The following is a 22,242-nucleotide window of genomic DNA, read 5'->3' as shown; positions in this document are numbered from 1 at the left end:
GTCAGAAAACCTATCTACATTTTATTTACTCAGCATATATTCTCTCTCCTCAAAAAAAAAAAAAAGTAAACCTCACTAGAATTATTATAAGAATTTACATTGCTTTCTGTAATCATGGCCTCTAACTAACTCAATTCAGTAAATATTTCATGAGTGTACAAAGTATTTAGTGAGCATCCACTGTGTTCAAGGCTGGGTGTTGCTGGGTGACACCAAGGAGAGCGTCTCACATTTCGAGGAGTTTACAGTCTAATTCTGGAAGCTGTACTCAAATAACAAACACAGACTGGATTGTGGTCAGTGTTACAATGGAGGCAAGAATGACCTGGAAACACAGAGAGGGAAACGGGTGTGGGGGGAACTTTCATAGGTGAGATTGTTTTTGCGCTGGGCCCTGAAAATGGGAGGAGACACCACATAGAGAAACTCAGACTTTCTTATCCTAAAAGGATAGCCCACTGCCATATTTTTTTTCTGCTCTTTACCTCCTGCTCATGTGTCAGCCCCTTGAAACTTCCGTTCCACCTCCCACCTCCAAATTAAAACTGTTCTCGCCCATTTCTCCGGTGACCTGCTACATTGCCAGATTCAATCGCCATTTTCAGTCCTGATTCCAAATCATCCCTTTGCCAAATCCTGTTGGGCTCTTAGCTGGTTTTCATCATCTGCTCTCTTCTGCGGCTCCCTGCTTCTCTGACAGCTCCCTCTCCATCATCCTGTTCTCCACAGTTCCTTGCTCATACATTTTCTATGTTGGCCCCTAGCCCTCCCAGCTAGATAATTTTACAAACTCCATGGCTCCAACCCCTACCTTGCACTGGTGATGTACATTTAAATTTCTAATTCCCTATCTCTTGGTTAAATTCCAAAGTCATCTTTCCTACTATTTGCAGGCCTGCCAATGTGAAGGGCCCACGAGCACCCCAAACTCAACATGTTCAAAAGCTGACATGCATCTCGCTCCCTAAACTTCCTCCCCAACTTACGTTCCTTATTTCTACTTTTATACCTTTCACACCTCTGTACCTTTTTATCTTTTATTTCCTACCCTAAAAAAAAACTGTTCTAAATATGAACTACTGAGAATTTAACCTGGAAATGGTTAAAAGTACATTTGTCACCTCCTCTGTGACAACCCAGAGAGCAATGTTGTCTTGAAAAAAGTAACAAATCTCATTATGAATTCTGGTTCCAGCATTAATTATGTGGTCCTATAACCCTGACCCCACTGAACTTGTATTTCCTCAGCTGTATTATCTACCTCAGAGGGTCATAAGCTTCACCTGACATGCTCTATATGACAAGCTTGGCACAGGAAATGGCACCTGGGAGGTCTTCCATGGATATGTGCCATGGTCCCCTCTCTCCTGTCTCTGGGCTACCACGGCACATTAACCTGCTGACTGCAGCCAAGGTTATACGGTATTCTCATGCTGATCCTCCAGGCCCTAAGCTCTTCCATGGGAAAGCCTACAACCCAGTACCACCAACGGGCACTCAGCACTTATTTAATTCCTAATTAGACTGGAGACCGGTCAGCACCCAAGTCTAGGGCTCAGGATCTTGAGTTGACATCACTGATGAAATGATGATACTCTTAAGGAAAACAGAGAAATGGAGGATAAATTCTTTTTGGGTATACTGTGAAGAATTTCACGTGGGGCACACTGACTTTTAAAGAGCAGAAGGAAGACACCCAGCAGGCAGTTGGGGCGGTGCCTGGCCTGGGGGAATCCCACACTTAAGGAACAGGGGGAAGGGACAAGAGGCAGCAGCAAAGGAAAAGGGCCGGGGACATCAGGACAATACAGTGACAGAGAAACAAAAAAGGAAGGGATTTCAGGAAGAAAACAGAGGGTCCCTGATGCTGAATACAAAAGAGAGGTTCCTAGGATTAGGACAAAAAATAGGCTCTGGGGTTTTGGTCAAGGAGGAGAAGACAGTTTCAACAGAAGTGTGAAAACAAAAGAGACTGCAAGGGGTTAAAAAGTGAGGGAAAATCTCCACAGTAACTAAATCACATCTAGCATCTGTATGTGTATGAATGCACAGAGTTTTCAATACCTGATATTTGATACCATCAGCAGAAGCCAAGGCGACAGCCCAAGTGTCCTCCCTCCCAGGTGTCATGATCTACTACACCATGCTGGAAGGCACACATGTCTTTTCTGTGTACATTTATTCCCCTCCCCACTCCACCCCACTCCACCCCACTGCAGCTACATGACTCTTATCCAGACATCGGCCTGCCGTCTCACTCAACTGCAGGCTGAGATTCTGATGGATTCCTGCCTTGCATCATTGACAATTTCATCAGTCAGAAGAATCAGGGAGAAATGAGAGGAACAGCTTTCCCTCAATTAATTTTGACCAACAGTCAGCCTTGAATGATGGAGTGGATGTGATAAGAACTTTAGGGGAAAAGTGATGAAATCGTCTTGTAATAGTCAAGGAAGAGAAAGCTGGTCCTAGTTAGACACGGCTCATAGGATTCAGGAGAGTGGATTTTCGTGTTTGACTTTCCACCCTTCCATCCCCGAGGCTCAGAGTTCCTAAATGGGAAACACAGGGCCTTGAACCCAGCTCTGACTGGTTAGTGATTTTTTTTAATTAATGACTCCCATAAACTCATGCATATTAAAATTGAAGATGACACCAAACAGAAAGAGGACTTAGAGGACTGGATCACGACCTCACAATCATTCATCAGCCTAGCAGGATGAATTGAAACTAATAAGATTATTTTAATTAGAAAAATAGAAAGCTCTTCCCTGGGGCTACAGAAAGAAGAGAAGAAATATAGGTTTGGAATAGGATGAAGATATTAAATAAACTTAGGCTTTAAAAAATTAGGAAGGAATGTTAACATTGTGACAGATTAGCACTTAGAAGCTGGAAATATAATCTATAACTTGCAAACAGGAGAAAAAAGAAAGGGAAGAAAACAGGAAAGAAGAAAAGAAGGAATGACAAAAGCATAAAATAGATGACATAAATGAGTTCAAGTATATCAATTTTTTCAGCAAATACAGATGAGTAAGCTTACTTGTTAAAATTCAGAGTATCAAATAGTATTTAAAAAAACAGCTATACATTATACACAAGTAACCCCCCAAACCTAGCACTACTGGAAATTTGAAAATAATGTAAAAGTTTTAAAAATGTAGGAAAAATCTTAGCAGAAAATTTCTAACACAGTAATATTTTTATAAGACAAAATAGAAATTAAGATGAAAAGCATTAATATGAATAAATAGGGCCCCTACACATTAATCAAAGGAACTACCCCAGGAACAGATAACAATCATTAAATTACATGCAGAAATGTAGGATAGAAGATCTCAATTTAATAGCAGTTCATGTGAAAATGATGAGGTTTTACTTTCATAAATTAAATAATGGCCAAGGGGTTAACACAGTTGCATCCAAAAGGCAGTGTAATGTTGGCTAACATTGATGGTGTGCAGAACAGCTCAGTTCAAGACGTGCTTTCTCTGCACTACCAAAATTTATCTGAGGTGGAGTGCTCAGGTCTGGCTATGTCATCTTGAGACAGACACTGTCAAACTGGAGAACTTCTTGCAGGATGTTCTCCAGGATGACAAAGATGAAAACAGAATGAAAAAAAAAATCACCTAGTAACAGCTGAAGGACAGGTGATACCATTTAAGAAAAGAGCAAAGTTTACAGGAGCATGTAAACCAAAGTGGGCACTGTAGCCAAGTGGTAGAGCCAGGGCTGGAATGAAGGACATCTCACTACAGAGAGCATACCAACCATTCTCAACTCCACTACCCTACATTGCCTCTCCATAAAAATATCAGAAGAAAATAAAAGAAATCGCTTTCATAATATCAGAGTTTAAAAGACTTTCCTAACCGTAACATGGAGATCACTGCCATGAATGAAAAGGGCTCTTTTTTCAACAAGATGAATTTTTGAAATTTTGCAAACAGAAGGATACAATAAACAAAGATTAGGTAAAGATACAATAAACAACAGAGTGACAATACAAAATGCTAGTGAAGATTCAGAGAAACTGGATTCCTCATACATGGCTGATGAGAATGTAAAATGGTCGAGCCACTTTGGAAAACAATTCAACAATTTTTAATCAAGCTTAACATTTGTGGACCATAAAACCCATAAAACCCAGAAACCACACTGTTGGACCTTTATCCTAAAGAAATGTAGACTTACGTTCACACAAAACCCTGTACATGTATGTTTACAGCAGCATTATTTGTAATGGCCAAACACTGGAAACAACCCAGATATGTTTTAATAGATGAATCCTTAAACAAACAATGTTGTGTTCAGACCATAGAACACTAGTCAGCAATAAAATGAAACGAACTATTGATACATACAACTTGGATGCATTTCCAAGGAATTATACTGAGTGATAAAAGTCAGTCCCAAAAGGCTACTTAGTGTGTGATTCCATTGTACATAACATTTTTGACATGACAAAAATTTTAGAGATGGAGAACAAATTAGTGATTGCCAGGGGTTGGTGGGAGTTGGAGGGTGCAGCATAAAAAGGAGGTGGATGTGCTTACAAAACGGCAACATTCAGGGTCCTTGTGGTGATGGTACTTACTGTTCAGTATCTTGACTGTGGTGGGGCATTCATGGACCTACACCTGTGGTAAAATTGTATAGAACTATCAAAAAGATAAGACGGTAACAAGTTTGGGGCAGGATGTGGAAAACCTGGAATCCTCAAACACTGCTAGTAGGGCTATAAAATTGTACAGCCACTTTGAAAAACAGTTTGGAAGTTTTTGGAAAGGTTCGATATGGAGCTACTCTGTGACTCAGCAACTGCACTCAGAGGTATATACCAAAGAGAAATGAAAACATGAGTCCACGCAAAAGCTTGCACATCACTGTTCAGAGCAGCATAATTTATCATAGTCTGATAGTGGAAGCAACCCAAATGCTATCATCTGAGGAATGGATGAAATGATGTGGTACATTCACACAACGGAATATTATTCTGCAATTAAAAGGAATGAATACTGATACTTGCTACAACATGAATGAATCTTGAAAATGTTATTTATGTTATGTGAAATAAGCCAGTCACAAAAGATCACACATTGTATGATTCCATTTATATGAAATGTCCAGAATAGGCATATCCAGAGAGAAAGGAGATTAATGGTTACCTAGAGTTGGTGGGAGGAGTGACTGTTAATGGGTACAGAGTTTCTTTTGTGATTGATGAAAATGTTTTAGAATTAGATAGTAGTGAAGACTGCAAACCTTCATGAATATACTAAACTATTGAACTGTATACTCTAAACGTTAATAAATTTTGTGGAATTAAATACACACACAAATTAGTGCAAGTAAAACTGGGGAACGCTGAACAGTATCACTGAATTGTACCAATATCAATATCTTAATTGTGATATCACACTACCATCCTGCAAAATGTTACCATTGGCGGAAATGGTAAAAGGTATGCAAGATTTATCTGTATTATTTCTTGCAACTGCATGTGATTCTACTGCTGCAAAACTTTACAATCACCATATGCTGTAAAATTCACATTCACCTAAACCTCCTCGCTCCTCAGTGCTGGAGGAACAATACTATTTCTGCTTCTCCCTGCTTTCCAATCACATTGAGTCCTCTCATTGACAGAGTCTAAATTAGCACCCAGCTGGCAAAGGATTCTGGGACATGTTGTCCTAGGCTTCCAGCCCCTCTGATACAGGGAGATCCTGGAAGAAAGCATGGTGAAGGCATATATATATATATTTTATATGTGCATATATACATATGCATACATGTATATTCATTATAATTGACATCTAGAGAAATGTATATCCATCCTAAATTCATGGCATAATGTTTAAATAAAATCTGTGTTTGAAATTGCACATATAATGTCTCAGCTTGTGTTTCCCCAAAAGTAACATCTACAACAGAGTTTGATGTGTGGGAGGTTTATTCAGGAATATGATCCCAGGAAGCAAAGCAGAGAAGTAGGAGGACTGAACAGCAGAGAAGGGAGAGAGGAAATAAAGATGAAATATCGTGTTGGCCACCACAAGAGGAACTAACTGCTTTGTCTCTTTCTGAGAAGCCCAGGAAACAAAGGGGCATGTTTGGTCAAAGGTTAGGGTTGCACCTGCTGAGCGGTTCCCTCAGATGTGTCACACGCCGACACCCCCGTGTCAGAGAAGCGAGAGGCACGTGGCGTGTGCCTGAGGTGAGGCTGTCAGGTTACACCTGTTAGAAACTGGCTGAAGCCCACATCACTGTGGCTGGTGACAACGAGAAGATGGGATGCAATGCACAAGAGGTATCTGATAAATACAGGATGATTCCAATTACATGAAATGCTTGTATCAGACTGAAAAAAGTCTGAAAGGAATTTTAGTACTATGCTAGCAGTGGGCTATAGGATTATGGATGATAATTTTTGTTTTTTTTAAATATGTTCTTCTACTTTCAAGCTTTCTACAGTAAGCATATACTGTTTCTGTAATCACAAAATGCTATCGAAATTATTTTTAAGGGGCTGAGCTGTATGGTTTGAGGATGAATGTTTATACAAAGACCAGATGACCCAGATAGGATTCTTCTACTGGATGGAAAGCCAGACCATTTGACCTCTCAGATTATAGGTTAGGACTCTGTAATTATCAACCTGCAATGGCTGGGAAGTACCAGACACTAAGTAGACACAGAACACAACACACATTTGCCAAAGGAATGAATTTTTGCAGCAGCACAAATAGAGAGAGTTGGAAGACTCCTGCTCCTAAGAGTCCACAATCTCGTAGAGAAAATAAAAGGCAGAGATTTAAAAAGCCAGAGGTAGCTTATGACCCAGAAATTCTAGGTATGTACTAAAAAAAAAAAAAGAAAAGAAAATGCATATCCACACAAAAATTTGTACACCAGTGTTCATAGCAGCACCATTCAGAAGAGCCAAAAGGTGGAAACAACCCAAATGTCCATCGATAGACAAATGAATAAACGAAATGTGGTATATCTATATAATGAAATATGATTCAGCCATAGTAAGGCATGAAGTACTAATACACACACACACACACACACACACACAGACACACACACACATATATATACTGCAACATGGAAGAACCTTGAAAACATTATATGAAGCAAAAAAAAGCTAGATGCAAAGGGCCACATTTATATGATTCCTTGTATGTGAAATATCCAGAATTGGCAAATCCATGCAGGAAAAAAGTATATTAGTAGTGGCCAAAGGCAGCGGGGAGAGAGGAATGGGGAGTGATTATTTAAAGGGTATGATGTTATTTTGTGGACAATAAAAGTGTTCTAGAAGTAGATAGTGGTGGTGGTTGCAGAACATTGTAAATACATTTTAAAAAATCACTGAAGTGTCCACGTTAAAGAGGTTAACATGGTAGATTTTGTTATGTGAGTTTCATTTCAATTAAAAACGATAATAGCTAACATATAATGTACGGCAAATAATGACATTAGAGTCTAGAGGAGAGCGGGAGAGGGCACATGGGCTTGGGGTCATCAGAGATGGCTTCATGAAGGAGGTAGGAGTTGGGGACTTCAAAGGGGCAGGTTAACAGACATTCCAAAGAACTCAGTAAATGCTTGTGGAATTGAATTCAATGAGAAAACATTCCAGACAGTGGTATCAGCAAGGGCCAAGACAGCAAGATGCAGGATGAGTCCTGTGATGATCAGTCAACCTCTCTAGTTACGGAAGATTTGAACAGTGGAGGGATGGGAGCAGATAAGGCACAAGAAAGAAAACCGTTTGACATTCACATAAACATTTTACACTGAAAAAATCCTGCCCAGGTGATGCTTTCTCCAAATTCTATTGTTTTTATTCCTAATTAGAGGAAGAATATAAAAGAAGACACTCTGGTCTAATGGTTTTAAGATTCTGTGTCAGCCGTAAGGTCATGCTGCAGAGCAAATGACCCCAGGATTTTAGTGGCTTCCAGCAGCAACGGATCATTTCTCATTCACTCCATGGGCTGATTACAGATGGTCTGTGGCCATGCTCTCTGTCATCTTCACTCTGGAAGCCAGGCTCACTGAGCAGCCTCTACCTGGAACTGTCATCGTGGCAGAGAACAATCAAACTGATTGATCTTAAAGTTGCTGCTCAGGAAGGACACCTCGTCCACTCTCTCACTGGTCAAAGTCAGTTGCATGGCGTTGCACGAGGTCAACAGGATGGGGAAGAGACACCAAATACGGGCGACCAGGAAGACAACTGAGCACAAGCTCCAACCCTGGTCCTGCTACTTACTGACTTTTGGCAGAGTTGCTTAATCTAAGCTTCAGAGTCTTCACCTTTTAATGAGGATCATGATTTCTACACCATGGAATTCTTGTGATGAATAAATGATCACATAAGTAAAATGCTTGGTGCAGTACCTGGCATGTAGGCATCGCCCACTAAAATGAACTGTTCTCCTTCAGGACAGGAACTTTTTTTTTACTTACTGGTTACTCAGTACTCAGCACATGCTGAGCACAATGTACGTACTGCAGTAGATGCTTCATAAAGGAGTAAATGAATGAATATATGCTCACTAAAGAAAACTTAGAAAACAGAAAAATATTCAGAAGAAAATAAACTTATTCTTTTCAATTAATGGCCAATGCACAAGGAATATACTGATGAACAAGTTATGGGCCCTTTTTAACTTACATTCTTTTTTAAATTGAAGTATAGTTGATTTACAATGTTGTGTTAGTTTCTGGTATACAGCATAGTGATTCAGTTATATAAATACACATATATATATACTTTTTCATTAGAGGTTATTACAAGCTATTGAATATAGTTCTCTGTGCTATACAGTATGACCTTGTTGTTTATCCATTTTTTTATATATAGTAGTTTATATCTGCTAATCCCAAACTTCTAATTTATCCTCTACCCGCCCCCCACTTTCCCCTTTGGTAACTATAAGTTTGTTTTCTAAGTCTGTTTCTGTTGAATTTACATCCTTTCTTGTCCTGGCTCATGCCTGAAGCAGAAATCAAAGCTTAAATGCACAGATTCTGCCTCCCTTCTAGTAGGCTGGGCACCGTTTCTGAATAATATGTCTAGCTCAGCAGGGGCCTGGTGATAGGCAGTCCTAATGGAGCTCACTGTCCAGACAGGGCACGGGATTATACTGGAAGCCTTCAGAAAGTGAGAACAAGAGACAAAAAAATGGAAATTATTGCCCAACTTAGTCTTTCCTGAGATGAGGTCTCCAAAGAATGGAAGCCCCTCTGCTGGGATTCCACTTACTTATCATCACCTCAGGACAACAGAGAAGTTCTTTTTGAGATTTAAAAAATTTTTTATTTGAAGGCCCATAATTTAAATGTATACCAGTAGATACAGAAAAGAGGAAGTGCAAATAAAAATTCTAACTAAACCCCAACATGACTAAAGGCAAAGTCATATCTCCTTTTTCATATTCTCCTTTTGAATATGTGAATTATATATTAAGTTTGCTTTTGCAATGTAAAAGTTTTCATTACTTGTTGACCCCTTGATTGGCGTGGCCCATTATTACAAGGGTTTACCACAGGTAAGATGGTGCTCCCACCACTTACATACACACAGATACACGGACATACGCACACTGCATCTATGAAAAGAGACATAATGGCTGTCAAGCCTAAGGGCCCCGCTAAGGAATACAAATCCTTGTTCCGTGTAGACTAATTGGTAGAAGCCACAGGGAAACACCTCTCAGTTAAATGGAAGACTTTTCACATATAGCCTTTCAAGTCCTTTAACCCTGAGCTGCAATGATACCTGTAATGGTCTGATTTAACCTGAAGAGCCCATCAGGCAGTTGTTCTGTTGTATTTACGGTTCTTTCCATCCCCTGAGAGTCTGGCAACAAATGTGTGTGAGCACCTGGGTTCTGCCCCCAACTCTACTAGGAGTTATAAGGGACACCAGACTTAGGACCACAGTCCCTTCCTTGGAGGGGGTTACTCTCTACCTAGGCAAACAATAGACACCGTGGGAGGTTCAATAACATGGCCAACGATGACACAGCAGCTCACAATATCACAAGGAGGATTAAGGTTAATTGCCAAGAAAGTGCCACAGATAATCAGTGCCAGGGGATGAATAAAAACACCAACATCCACTCTGGCCGCTGCCTAATCTATAGATTTAGATCAAATGAGCTATCAGCAAAACAGATTTTTTCAGGTTCCCTGAGGCGGCTGTTTCAGAAGAACCTCCACCCCACTCTCAAGTCCTTGACTCCACCCCAGCACAAGCAACCCCCTACACACACTCACACACACTCATAACTCCCCAACTCTACCCTGCACAAGGACCTCCCCTTACACACACACATACACGTTATTACTCTGTGGGGAAGGCTTTTCAATGGAATGGCTTCTCTGCTCTATGAATTGTGTCCCCTTCATATTTCTCGCCACTTTTTCCTCCTTTGGTCAACCACCTGTGCACTGCTAAAAGCCAAGTGTTTCCTTATGGACCTTTAGAATTGGCTTGGACAATCAAAACACTGCATCTGATCTCTTAAAGAACACAGCCAAGATTTGAGAAAGACAGAGGGAGTTTTAGATACAGAGGATTCTGAGAAGATGGAGGACATGACCATTGTTCTTCCTATATTCAAAAGGAAAAAGCAGGCTTGTACCATCTGATGTCAAAAAAATAGATGTTAGGATGATAAGATTTGTTTAAACATATGGCAGGACATGGAGCCAGCAATGCTGCCCAGCAGCGGCAATGAGCCATCTTAGCAAGTTGTGAGGTATTTGTCCCAGCAGAGTTCAAGCTAAGGAGTGGCGAATGCCTGGGGAGGATGATCTAGGAGCCTGAACCCTCTCTCAAGCCAGAGAGTCTCTCCCATGTGGTCCCAAAAGTGCCTTGTCAAGGAAGAGAGACTAGAGCTGGGTCATGGTCACCAAGTAACACGTAAGAGTGAATGGACAAAAGTCCTGGGGTAAAGTGAAGACAAAGACCATGGGGTCAAAATCACTGGGGGAGAATGAAGGCCTAAGTCTGAATGAGAGGCTTCCAGAAGGACAGTGATGAGGAGATGACAGGGAGAACTTAGCTAGGGATTCAATTTTAGATGACCTGAATGCCAAGATTAAAAAGTGGGGATTTTGTCTTAAAGGCCATTGGTAATAAACTGGTAGCCGACCAGTGGATTTTTACTTGAAATGCCCAGTGTTTTAAAAGGTGTTTGGCTTACGGTTATCAAAGTGGAAAGGAGGGGAGGGATAAATTAGGAGTATGGGACCGACAGATATACAGTACTATACATAAAATAAACAAGGATTTACTGTATACTGCAGGGAATTATATTCAGTATCTTGTAAAAACCTATCACGGAAAAGAATCTGAAAAAGAATATATACATATAACTGAATCACTTTGCTGTATACCTGAAACTAACATAATGTAAATCAACTAAAGTTCAATAACAAAAAATGGAGAATTTGCTTATTAGATCATCACACATATTATAGAACGTTTATAGCTGTTAATTGGTTTCCATTGTCCACTGAATAAAAAAATTGGATAAAGTTATGTCTTTTTTTTAAAGGTGTTTGGTCCCAATGCAAGCAGTTTAGAGTCTAGTGTCTCACATTCAACGACTTTACAGATTTATATTACTTGCTGTCCACAGTGACTGCTGCCACAGATGATACATCACAGGCGATTTTCAAGCGGGAAAGTGGAATGACTACCATCGTAGGGAAATCAGTCCAGTAGGAAAGTGCAGCTTAGATTTAAGCCTTTTCCACTGCAACAGTCCAGGCATGAGACACTTGACCTAAACCTGAAGAGTGACAGTGTGAGAGGAGATGACAATGGAGATGCAAGACAGGTCTGAAGGGAGAGGTGATGAGAGAAAGGCATTCATAGGGGAGGAGCATTTACTATAGTCAAATCTCTATTCATCCAAGATAAGCTGTGTGACTTAAGGAGAGTTACCTAACAGCTCTGTGCTTTATTTTTCTAAGATACATAGTGGGGATAAAGTGGTCTATCCATCCCTCTGTCTGCATTAAGGATCTATAATAATTTATAGAAATCCACATAAACTTCCTAGCCCAGATCCTGCCGCATAGCATTTCATAAATGTTAGAAAATTTTATTGCATTTGATTGTTAAAATAAAATTGTGTGATTATTTGTTTATACATGTGTGTGTTTGTGGTGTATTAATAGACTGGAAGTAGGAGAAGTCAAAAATTACTAATTTCAATACACATTTGAGGTGCAGATTTGAGGAAAAGATGAGTAGTTAAGTTTTAGATATTTGGGGTCTCAAAAATAACAGTTCACAGGCTTTATTTGAGTAAAATTTTCCTGCTGAAAATTGACAATATGCAGTTAGGGAAAAGTTGGACTGAAGTTTCAGATTAATTGGGGAGGTTTGGGCTGCAAGTAACCAAAAATTCAAACTCAGCAGGCTTCAACAATAAAGGCAACAGATTAGCTCCCACAATGGGAAGTCCAGAGGTGGGAAAGCTCAGGATTAGTTACTTTAAGGACTCTGGTATGGCAAGGGATCCTGGTTCTTTCTGTCTTTCCCCCATCAGCCTAAATGTGTCAGTTTGTTTCTAGACCTGTTATCCACATGGTCATAAGATGGCTGCAGCCACTTCAGGGATTACATCAAGACATGACAATGAAGCCACTCTTTCCTGTGAAGGAATATTTACCAGATATCCTCCAATATATTTCCCTTCTCTTCTCTTTGACTAGGATTGGGATAAATTCTCTTCCCTAAACCAGTCATTAGCTAGAAGAATTGGATTCCTCAATCTGTCTGAGATAAATCTGGATTTACCCCCTGAGTCAGGAAGGGGAGGAGTGGACACTCAGTTAAAGACAAGTATGGCTGCTGGATAGCAGTCTCACCAGCTTGCATCACAGGCTGAGTCTTAGGGGTCCAAAACCTAGGCAGGTGGCTCTTCAATTCTTTTTACTGTCACATGACTCCTGCAGAAGATAGCTGCCTTCTGGCCACTGGACCTTTCCACCTCCTTTCCAGCATTTGGGATCTTGTGTCCTTCTCAACAAGACAGCTGTCCCTCAGCTCTTCCAGGTGTCCAGAGTGAAGTTACCACCATGGACCAGAAACTAACTCCATGCAGCAAAAGGAGAGTGTGGTGGTGTCTCCTTTCCCACCGCCACCTGCAGCAATGCTGCCACTCTGGCATTGTCCTTGGAAAACCAGGGCAGGCTGGATCAGTTACATGGACTGCCTGACACCCCCCCACTGACTCACACAACAGGCAGGAAGCTGGGTTGGCTGGTTGGCTGGCAGATGGTGGCAAGGAGTGGCTGGCAGATGGTGGAGGGTTGCCCAGTTGCCAGGAGAAGCAATAAGCAAGAGTCCTAGCAGAACATAAGCCCTTTGTCTCATTAATCCACATGACAAACTCACTTTCAATCAGCACACAATTCCCCCCCTTTCCTGAGGTCCTCCTTGTTAGCCACTGACCAGGAGGTGGCATCAGAGTGTTGGACAACACAGATGGCCATCTGCAGTTCTCCAGATGGAGGGAAAGAGAGGAGCCCAGAGGAACTTGGGACCCTCAACTCACTCTCACTGAACAAGAAACTCATAACAAGCCAATCTGAAAAACACTGTCAGGAAAAGATCATTAAACCATCTCCTTATGTCTTGCAAGGTCTGGATCTAAGTCATCTTAGAATGACAACATTCTCTCATAATGTTCATGAAAATACCATTAACTTGCCGCGGACTCCCTCAGTAACAAACACACTATCAATGAGACAGTTTGTTTTGAAAGTTCAGCCCACTGGCTCCAAAGCTTTCACAAGGGGTCCCCCGAGAAAATCATTCATCAATTTTTCCCCTGGGTTGGGCCCATAATTTAAAAAATATTGTCTTCCAAACAATTTTTCCAGCAATAGTTAATTTCCTCTCCCATCTTCTACAATGAAAAGTTGTATTTAACTGGGCATGCAATACAAACCAGAAACAGCTATCACAGAATTTCCAGTAACCATTTAAAATTTTTTAATTGAATTAAAATTAAAAGCACGCATATCAGAGTATGTTGTTCAATTTACCTTCACAAACTGAACACACTCACATAACCAGCACCCAGATTAAGAAACAGAACACCACTAGCACCCTTGCCCTCCCTTCTAGTCACTAGGCACCAGCCCCTCTTAAGGGTAATCCCCATCCTGACTTCCAGCGTAAATGGTTTTTACAGGATGTATTCTTTCTCTCTTGCTACTTTTGAGCAACATTGGATAAGATCCATGTTACACATAATTAAAGATCATTTGCTCTCAGTGCCTAGTGTATGTTCTATTGTATGAATATACTACAATTCACTTATCAGTTCTACCATTGTTGGGCACTTGGGTAATTTCCAGGTATTGGCTATTTCGAGAGTACTTCTCTGAACATTCTGGTACCTGTCTTTTGGGGAATATATATAAGCATTCCTGTATCTGGTATCCATACCTAGCAGAGGAATTGCTGGGCCCTAGAAAATGTGTGTATTCAGCATTCAGCTTTGGTAGACAGATTCTGCTACACAGTAGACTCTGCCAAAGTGGTTCTGCTAGACATTAGAGATTTTTGAAATGTGGAAAAAGCTTATGGATGCCACAACTGCTTTCATGGACCCCTTCAAGGTCTAAGGACATCAGTTAACATAAAAGTCTACATAAAAGAAATGTATTGTCTTATTCTGTCTTCAATGAAAACAGGTAACACTTACTATCCCTCATAAAATGCTTCCTCACTTCAATTATTTTGACACTGCAATGAAATCCTCTCCTAGGCCTGTTACCATGGACTTTAAAGACTTTCCACCTGGGTAATGCCTAGCTGATGGGCACAGGTAATGCTCATCTGAGGCCTCTCTGTGTGATGGGGACGCTGAGTCTCGGAGCCTTATGTGGCCACAGTGGGGGTGGGCTGACCTCCATAACAACACCCTCCATCACAATCGACCTCTCTCTTCAGTGTCAGGGAGAAAAGGAGGCAGAGTGAGGTCTGAAAGGCACACACTCTGGGGGAGACAGATAGCAGTCTAGACCCGGATTTGGCCACTCTCTTGTGTAAACCTGGGACATGTGACTAACAAGGACAGTTGTCCAGATCCATGAACCTGTGATTAACGTTGTTTTTCTAAACCCAGCACCTTCCTTCCTGGTAATTGAAAGAAGCCATTAGAATGAAATCTAAATTTGTGACTATGCCCATAAGGCCGCATCTGAACTGAGTTTCTCCTGGCCCGTCTCCCCTCACTCTCTCTTTTGCTCACGATCTCCCAGTTGCATGGCTCCTTCTTTTTCCCTCAAAGATGGCAAGCTATGTTGTCCTTTCAGAGCCTTTGCACCTGCTGGTCCCTCTGCTCCATGTGCTCTTTCCCTTCATCTCCACGTGGCTGCCTCTTCCTCCTGGTTCAGGTCACAGCTTAAATGTCACCTCCCCTTGGAGTGCCCTTCACTGACCAACTCTCACAAAGCAGCACCCCCCCAACCTTTCTCTATCCCATCAGTCTATTTAGTATTCTTTGAGCATATCGCATTATGTGACATCATTTGCTTATGTGTTTATTGCCTTCCACAACTGGGACAAAAGATCCATAAGGACAGTGATGAAGTTTCTTATTCATTACTCTACCCTCAGCACCTAGCATAGTTCCTGACTCATAGTAAGTGCTCAGTAAATGTCTGAGGAATGCATGACAGAGGCCCAGGTGAAAGAGTGTCTGGCTCAGATTCCATTATCATTCACTGCCTTTGGGAAAACAAGCGAAAGCCCAGGTCCCACCCGTCACAGTTTGATACCCTTCCTCTCCTGAGTCCCGGATCAGCAGTTGTGCTGGCCCTAAGACACTCACTCTTCTAAGAACCTGGCATCTCTCCTACCTCATTTCAACAAATCAATGTCATGAACTTTCTGTTCTGCACAAATGTGCTGACACCATGCAGTGAATCACCAATACACCAAGAAGGCAGTTTAATTTGTCAGAAATGAAAACTATTGGCTGTAGTAAATAGAAACTTGGAGCCTGAAGGCTCTGCAAGACCCAGATGCCATCCCTTCTAGCTCTGTAAACTCTGGGAGCCAAGACACGATCAATGGGGAAGCTGCCCAGCAGGACCAACCAATGGGGAAGCATGGTCTCGGTACGCTGGGTCTGTCAAGCCCAGCAAGGGCAAGAAGCACTGGTCTTCTCCTTGTACCTGGTGGCCATGAGCTGGCAGCTTCAAATGACTCTGGCAGCTTTACCAGGAGGAAGATGGGGCTTCGTTTATTGGACGTCCTCAGAGTTTTAAAAAACAGTATATATCAGTGGTTTTGTCTTTTCCCAGAAAATGAGTTCCACAGGCATCAACTAACATGTTTTCATTTTGTTAACTTCTGTGCTACTCAGTGCTTGCAAAAGGTCCAGAAAGAATGCAAAATAACAAACATGTTGAGAAGCTGTAAGTGTTCTTCAAACAGAACACTTCAACAGAAGACCCTGAATAGCCAAAACAATTTTGAAAATGAAGAACAGAGCTGGGGGAATCATGCTTTCTGACTTCAGGCTATACTATAAAGCTACAGTAATCAAAACAGGACAGTAACAAAACCCATGCACTTATGGTCAATTAATCTACAACAAAGGAGGCAAGAATATACAATGGAGAAAAGACAGTCTCTTTAACAAATGGTGCTGGGGAAACTGGACAGCTACCTGTAAAAGACTGAAATTAGAACATTCTCTAACACCATATACAAAAATAAACTCAAAATGGATTAAAGACCTAAATATAAGACCACATACTATGAAACTCCTAGAGGAAAACATAGGCAGAACACTCTAACATAAATCACAGCAATTTTTTTTCAAACCAGCTCCTAGAGTAATGTAAATAAAAGCAAAGATAAACAAATGGGATCTAATTAAATTTAAAAGCTTTTGCACAGCTAAGGATACCATCAACAAAGTGAAAAGACAACCTACAGAATGGGAGAAAATATTTGCAAATAATGCAATCAACAAGGGACTAATTTCCAAAATATACAAAGAGCTCATACACCTTAATAACAAAAAACAAACAACCCAATCAAAAAATAGGCAGAAGATCTAAATAGACATCTCTCCAAAGAAGATATCCAGATGGCCACCAAGCACATGAAAAGATGCTCAACATCATTAACAGTTAGAGAAACGCAAATAAAAACTGCAATGAGGTACATCACCTCACACCAATCAGAATGGCCATTATTAAAAAGTCTACAAATGATAAATGCTGGAGAGGGTGTGGAGAAAAAGGAACCCTCCTACACTGTTGGTAGCAATGTAAATTGGTGCAGCAACTACAGAGAACAGTATGGAAGTTCCTTTAAAAACTAAAAATAAACTTACCATATGATCTAATTATCCCTCTCCTGAGCATATATCCAGAAAGAAATATAATTTAAAAAAATACATGAACCCCAATGTTCACAGCAGCACTACTTACAATAGCCAAGACATAGAAACAACCCAAATGTCCATCAATAGATGACTGGATAAAGAAGATGTGGTATATGTATATAATGGAATACTACTCAGCCCTAAAAAAGAATAAAATAATGCCATTTGCAGCCACATGGATGGACATGGAAATTGTCATTCTAAGTGAAGTAAGCCAGAAAGATAAAGAAAAATGCCATATGACATCGCTCATATGTGGACTCTAAAAAGAAGGACACAAATGAACTTATCTACAATACAGAAACAGATTCACAGACATATAGAACAAACTTGTGGTTACCAAGGGTTAAATGGGAATTTGAAAATTGCACCTCTTGGGGAGTGATGGAAATGCTAGCTATCTTGATTGTGGTGGTGGTTTCATGGGTGTATACATTTATCAAAATTCATCAAATTGTATATCTGAAATATGTGTAGTTTACTGTACAGGAACCATACCACAATAAAGGTGTTTAAAAATAAATAAAAAATAAAAAACAGAACACTTAATACACAGGTCAGAAAATGAACCAACATGATACAATCAACTTTAAAAGACCAGAGAATTTTAAGGTTGGCTTGGCCTGTGCTCTTTAAGCTGACACAAAATTAGGCCTTGAATACCCTCTGATTATTTACTGCTTTGATCCCAAAGCACCTATTCTAACCCATCAGTGAACCAGAATCCAAATGCCCTGATCCCACAGGCTTCTGGCCAGATGTCTCTCCTATCAGAACATAACTTTGTCTCCCCTCTTGGCCAATCCACTGGCACTGGATCTCAGGCCAATGCTCCCACCGTATTCATCTCCGTCCCTGGTGAAGAGCCCAGACACATCAGGAACCAAGCACGCCCACATCCCATCTGAACCAACTGTTCAGAACTCCGAGGTTGGGCTGCATCTAGCGATGACCGGAAACACCCAGCTGGGCCCCAGAAGCACTGGGTGAGATCTTTGCTTGGGGTTCTTGTGTCTGTGCGACACAGCTAGCATCCACACGTGGGTTTCCACCTCAAAGACTCCCAGTGGAGTAGGTGTGAAGCTGGCCAGGCAGCAGCAGCAGCAGCAGCACAGGCAATCAGGAGTGGAGGCTCCAGGGGCTCGTGGAGCACACCCAGGTTTTGAAAACCTTCCCTCTGCCGAGCTCCAGCATGCCAACGCACACAACTGTGCTCAGCTGGTAGGAGATCATGCCAGAAGAGAGCACAGGAATGTCAAAGCCAAAAAAACAAGAATGAGGAAACCAGAACGGGAGCCTGGAATTAGCCTGGAAACCACAGCCATTAGTGGAGTCACCCTGGTGAGCCCTTTGGGGGTCCTGGGCTGCCTCTCTAAGTGGCAACAGTCTGACAATGGTCTTTAGAGACCTCAGATACATAAACTTTTGATTATGTCCACTTTCCCAGAATCATGGTTAATACTGGTATTTTGGTGTCATGTTCACTCAGTAACCTAAAAGGGCTCTAGGTTAGAGAATTTAAAAGCAAATGGTATGCCGCCCACAGATACGGATTTTTTTTTTTAAACATGAATTATTTGCCAATATTTTACATTAAGAAATCGCACCTAAAAATCCATTTTTACAATCTCCCTTGAGAAAATGAAGATCTGACAAAAATGAACCTGTAGTCCTGCTCGGTAACACCCAGCCAGCGCTCAGAGCAGTCTCCTTTTTGCTGCGGTCACAGGCTCTAGGTTCATTGCCATCTACCTGGCCTGCTTCCTCATTTAAGCTGCTGGCCTGGCGGGAATTTGAGTTTGAGACCCCTGAGCTCAGCACTTAGAGCACCCAACGGTGGGTGCCTGCACGGTGGGGTCTGGGGTAACATTAGCTGGGGTGGTGGCTGATGTCATAGGTATTGTCCTGGTTGTCTTGGATGAGGGTTTGTTGTTGAAGATTCTATGCGCTACAGTGCCTACTTCAGGAAGACAAGACAAGCATAGCTCTTCATCACATAAGCTTTAAACCAACAGCAAGATCAGCATAGGTTGATTTTGTAAAACACTGCAAAAATTCGAAGTGACAATTATTGATGGGGTGTAGGAATGGAGGCTCCATAAAGAAAGAGGGAGATCATAAATTGGAATTTCATTGCTCGCTGTCACACAGGGAAGGGAAGACGCAGCCCACAGCCTCAGATACGAGATGGACAGATGCTGCCAGCCCCCTCCTGGGCTTTGGGGGTAAAGTCTTGGACTATCCGTAAAGAGAAAGGTGTCTGAGTCTAAACTCTGACCTCACGCAAATTCAGGACGTCCCTCAGAGGGCAATTTTTGAGCACTTAGTATGTGCTGATGTTGAATGAGGTATTCCACCTACACTGGTTCACAGAAAAGGCAAAGAATACAGATTGGAGTGGAGGCTTGTAGTTGGCTTGACTGGGTTCAAACTCTCGCTCCATGCCTTATGAGCTGTCTGAACTTGGTTATCTAAGGTCCTTAAAATGTCCTTTTCCCAACCTACAAAAGGGAAAAATTGCAGGACCTACTATATTGCTGTTAGGAAGATTAAATTAAAGGGTTTAGCATAGCAGCTGGCTTATATTAAAGACACAATAACTATTATAAGCATTATTATTATTACTAACCCTCCTTTTATCCGGTGATGAACTGAAAGTCAAAGAGGGTCAGCAGCTTGCCCCAGATGATCATATAAGTACTAGAACCGGTACTCACATTCACCTTCATCTGCCCAAGGATATCTGTGGTTCTGGCACCTACTTTCCAGTGATATCTCCTGGACAAAGAGTAGAAATCCTAAATGAAAAAGAGAGAAGGAGTTTGGGTAATGCTTTCAAAGTACAGCATTAAATCATTCCTGACCTCTGGAACTTTTTCCCCCTAAATCCCACAGTTCTACCCGTCAGTGGAGCCATTTTCCAGGCCCAGGTTAAGCCCAATTCTCCATGGAAAGATAAGGCCATCCATCCCAGACACAAGTCAGGCTTAATAGAGAATGGCAGGACAGGGTCATCGGCAAAGCCACCTGGATCTCAGCCGGTCCTCTCACATGGAAGGCGAGCTCACTGCTGCTCAACCCCACGGTTCTGGACGTTCTCCAGGCATGAGTGACAGGTCCTGCCATGTGGGCAGTCGAAGGCGTGGGGGTGGTGGAAATCATATGGGAGATGGAAGAAACACATTGTGGGTAAGCAAAAACCAAACAGATGGCGTGGCTTCGCGGCAGGTGGCTAAGAAGCCACAGCAGCAAGCTGGCTAAACGGGCATATGCAAAGCCAAAGAACCAGGAGGGGGCAAAGAGGTCGAGCCCCAGGGGCACCAGCTTGGCAAAGAACAACTGCAGCCAGGAAACTAAAGGAGAAGTTCATGGATTAGTGAAGAATCAAACCCCAGTGGTGTGAGGGGCCTGGGATTAATGGGGAGGGGGACATGGGGCAGAATTGAAATAATCAGACACAGAGCAAGCAGAAGTTTAGAGCAGCAGCCGAAAGCCAGCCTGGCCAGGTCTGAAAACTCAGGAACAAGTGACCACTAACACAGGGATGGTGGGCAAAGCTAGGAAGCCTAAGTAGACTAACACCAAGGGGTCTTCTGATGTCTCAGCAAGGCTAAGGGACCAGCTGGAGTTCTACTGGAAGCAGTCTGCATCCCACATCCCAGGGAAGCCACTGTTAATGGGCATATGCACATATATGCAAACATACGTGTGTGGTCATATACACACACATACTCTCAGGTATTCAAAAACAGGATTAGACTACATATATATTATCCAACATTTGTTCACTCAGCTGGATCAGGGACATCTTTCAGTATCTGTGAATTTACTGCTGCATGATCATTTTAGGGGCCTTGTTGTGCTCCATCAGGTATGTGAACACAGCTGACTTAGCCACTCCCCACTGAAGGGCATGTATGGTGGGGGACGTACGGTTTTTCACTGTTATAAGCCATACTGTTATCATCATTGCTTTCCTTGGGATTAATTCCTGGATGTAAAATTGGTGAATCAAAGGGCATAGGAATGTTTTAATATTTTACTACCTAAGAAAAAAAAGTGAAAAGGTTTCACCAATTTATCCTCTCACCTGCAGTACCAAAGGACAGTTTTCAACACACCCTCCCCAACACTATATATTATTATGACTTTGCCATTTGCTAAGTAAAAAACACCATGTTATTTTTCTATCTGTATTCCTCTGCTTACTAAGGAGACTGAACATTTTTATCAGTATATCCATGACTAAGTTCAAGATCAGTCCACCTACAGAGAGATGTCACTGAAAGTGGTGGCTGAAACCAGCTGGCCCGCTGCTCAGACCTGGCCTCAGAGAGAGATTCCTTCTTCACACCCACAGGTTCGAACATGGGCTCAAGGGGATGCACCTCAGCTTTGCAGATGCAAAACCCTACTGCTTCGGTTCACCCAAGCGTGTCCTCGCTCTGGGGATAGAGGTTTGCTAAGCAAATTCACAGGAGATGGGTTGTTAGACCAGGATGTGAATTCATCAATTTATAATAAAGAAATACAATCTTTCCAATAATGGGAATAGTCATGTCCAATAACTAGGATACTCTCTTCTGCAAAACAAACTAGGAATCAGAAGGTAACTTGATGACTGAAAATATATCCCCAGAGACAGAGAGGAGCAGCAAGACGGCATTTCTGGAGACCAGAACACATCTGCAGGCAGAGTCAGGGTCCCCCCACTGGTGAATTCTTTCTCTAGCTCCACATGTCTTGAGGACAGTTACTCTTGCCAAGCCCATCCAGAGAA

General features: G+C 41.8%; 1 long non-coding RNA gene across 1 annotated transcript in view; it reads right to left on the bottom strand.

The window, feature by feature from the left end:
- The window catches only part of LOC135321207 (uncharacterized), a 352,339-nt gene that overhangs the window by 118,993 nt on the left and 211,104 nt on the right, over positions 1-22,242 (bottom strand). Inside the window, exon 6 of the long non-coding RNA XR_010380771.1 lies at positions 20,180-20,260. This is a non-coding gene — a long non-coding RNA (uncharacterized LOC135321207). The remainder of the gene's footprint in view (positions 1-20,179; positions 20,261-22,242) is intronic.

This window comes from Camelus dromedarius, chromosome 4 (assembly GCF_036321535.1).
Source record: "Camelus dromedarius isolate mCamDro1 chromosome 4, mCamDro1.pat, whole genome shotgun sequence".
Taxonomy (NCBI): domain Eukaryota; kingdom Metazoa; phylum Chordata; class Mammalia; order Artiodactyla; family Camelidae; genus Camelus; species Camelus dromedarius.
The sequence above is the reverse complement of the archived record's forward strand: the minus strand, read 5'-3'. Positions and strand labels throughout refer to the sequence as shown.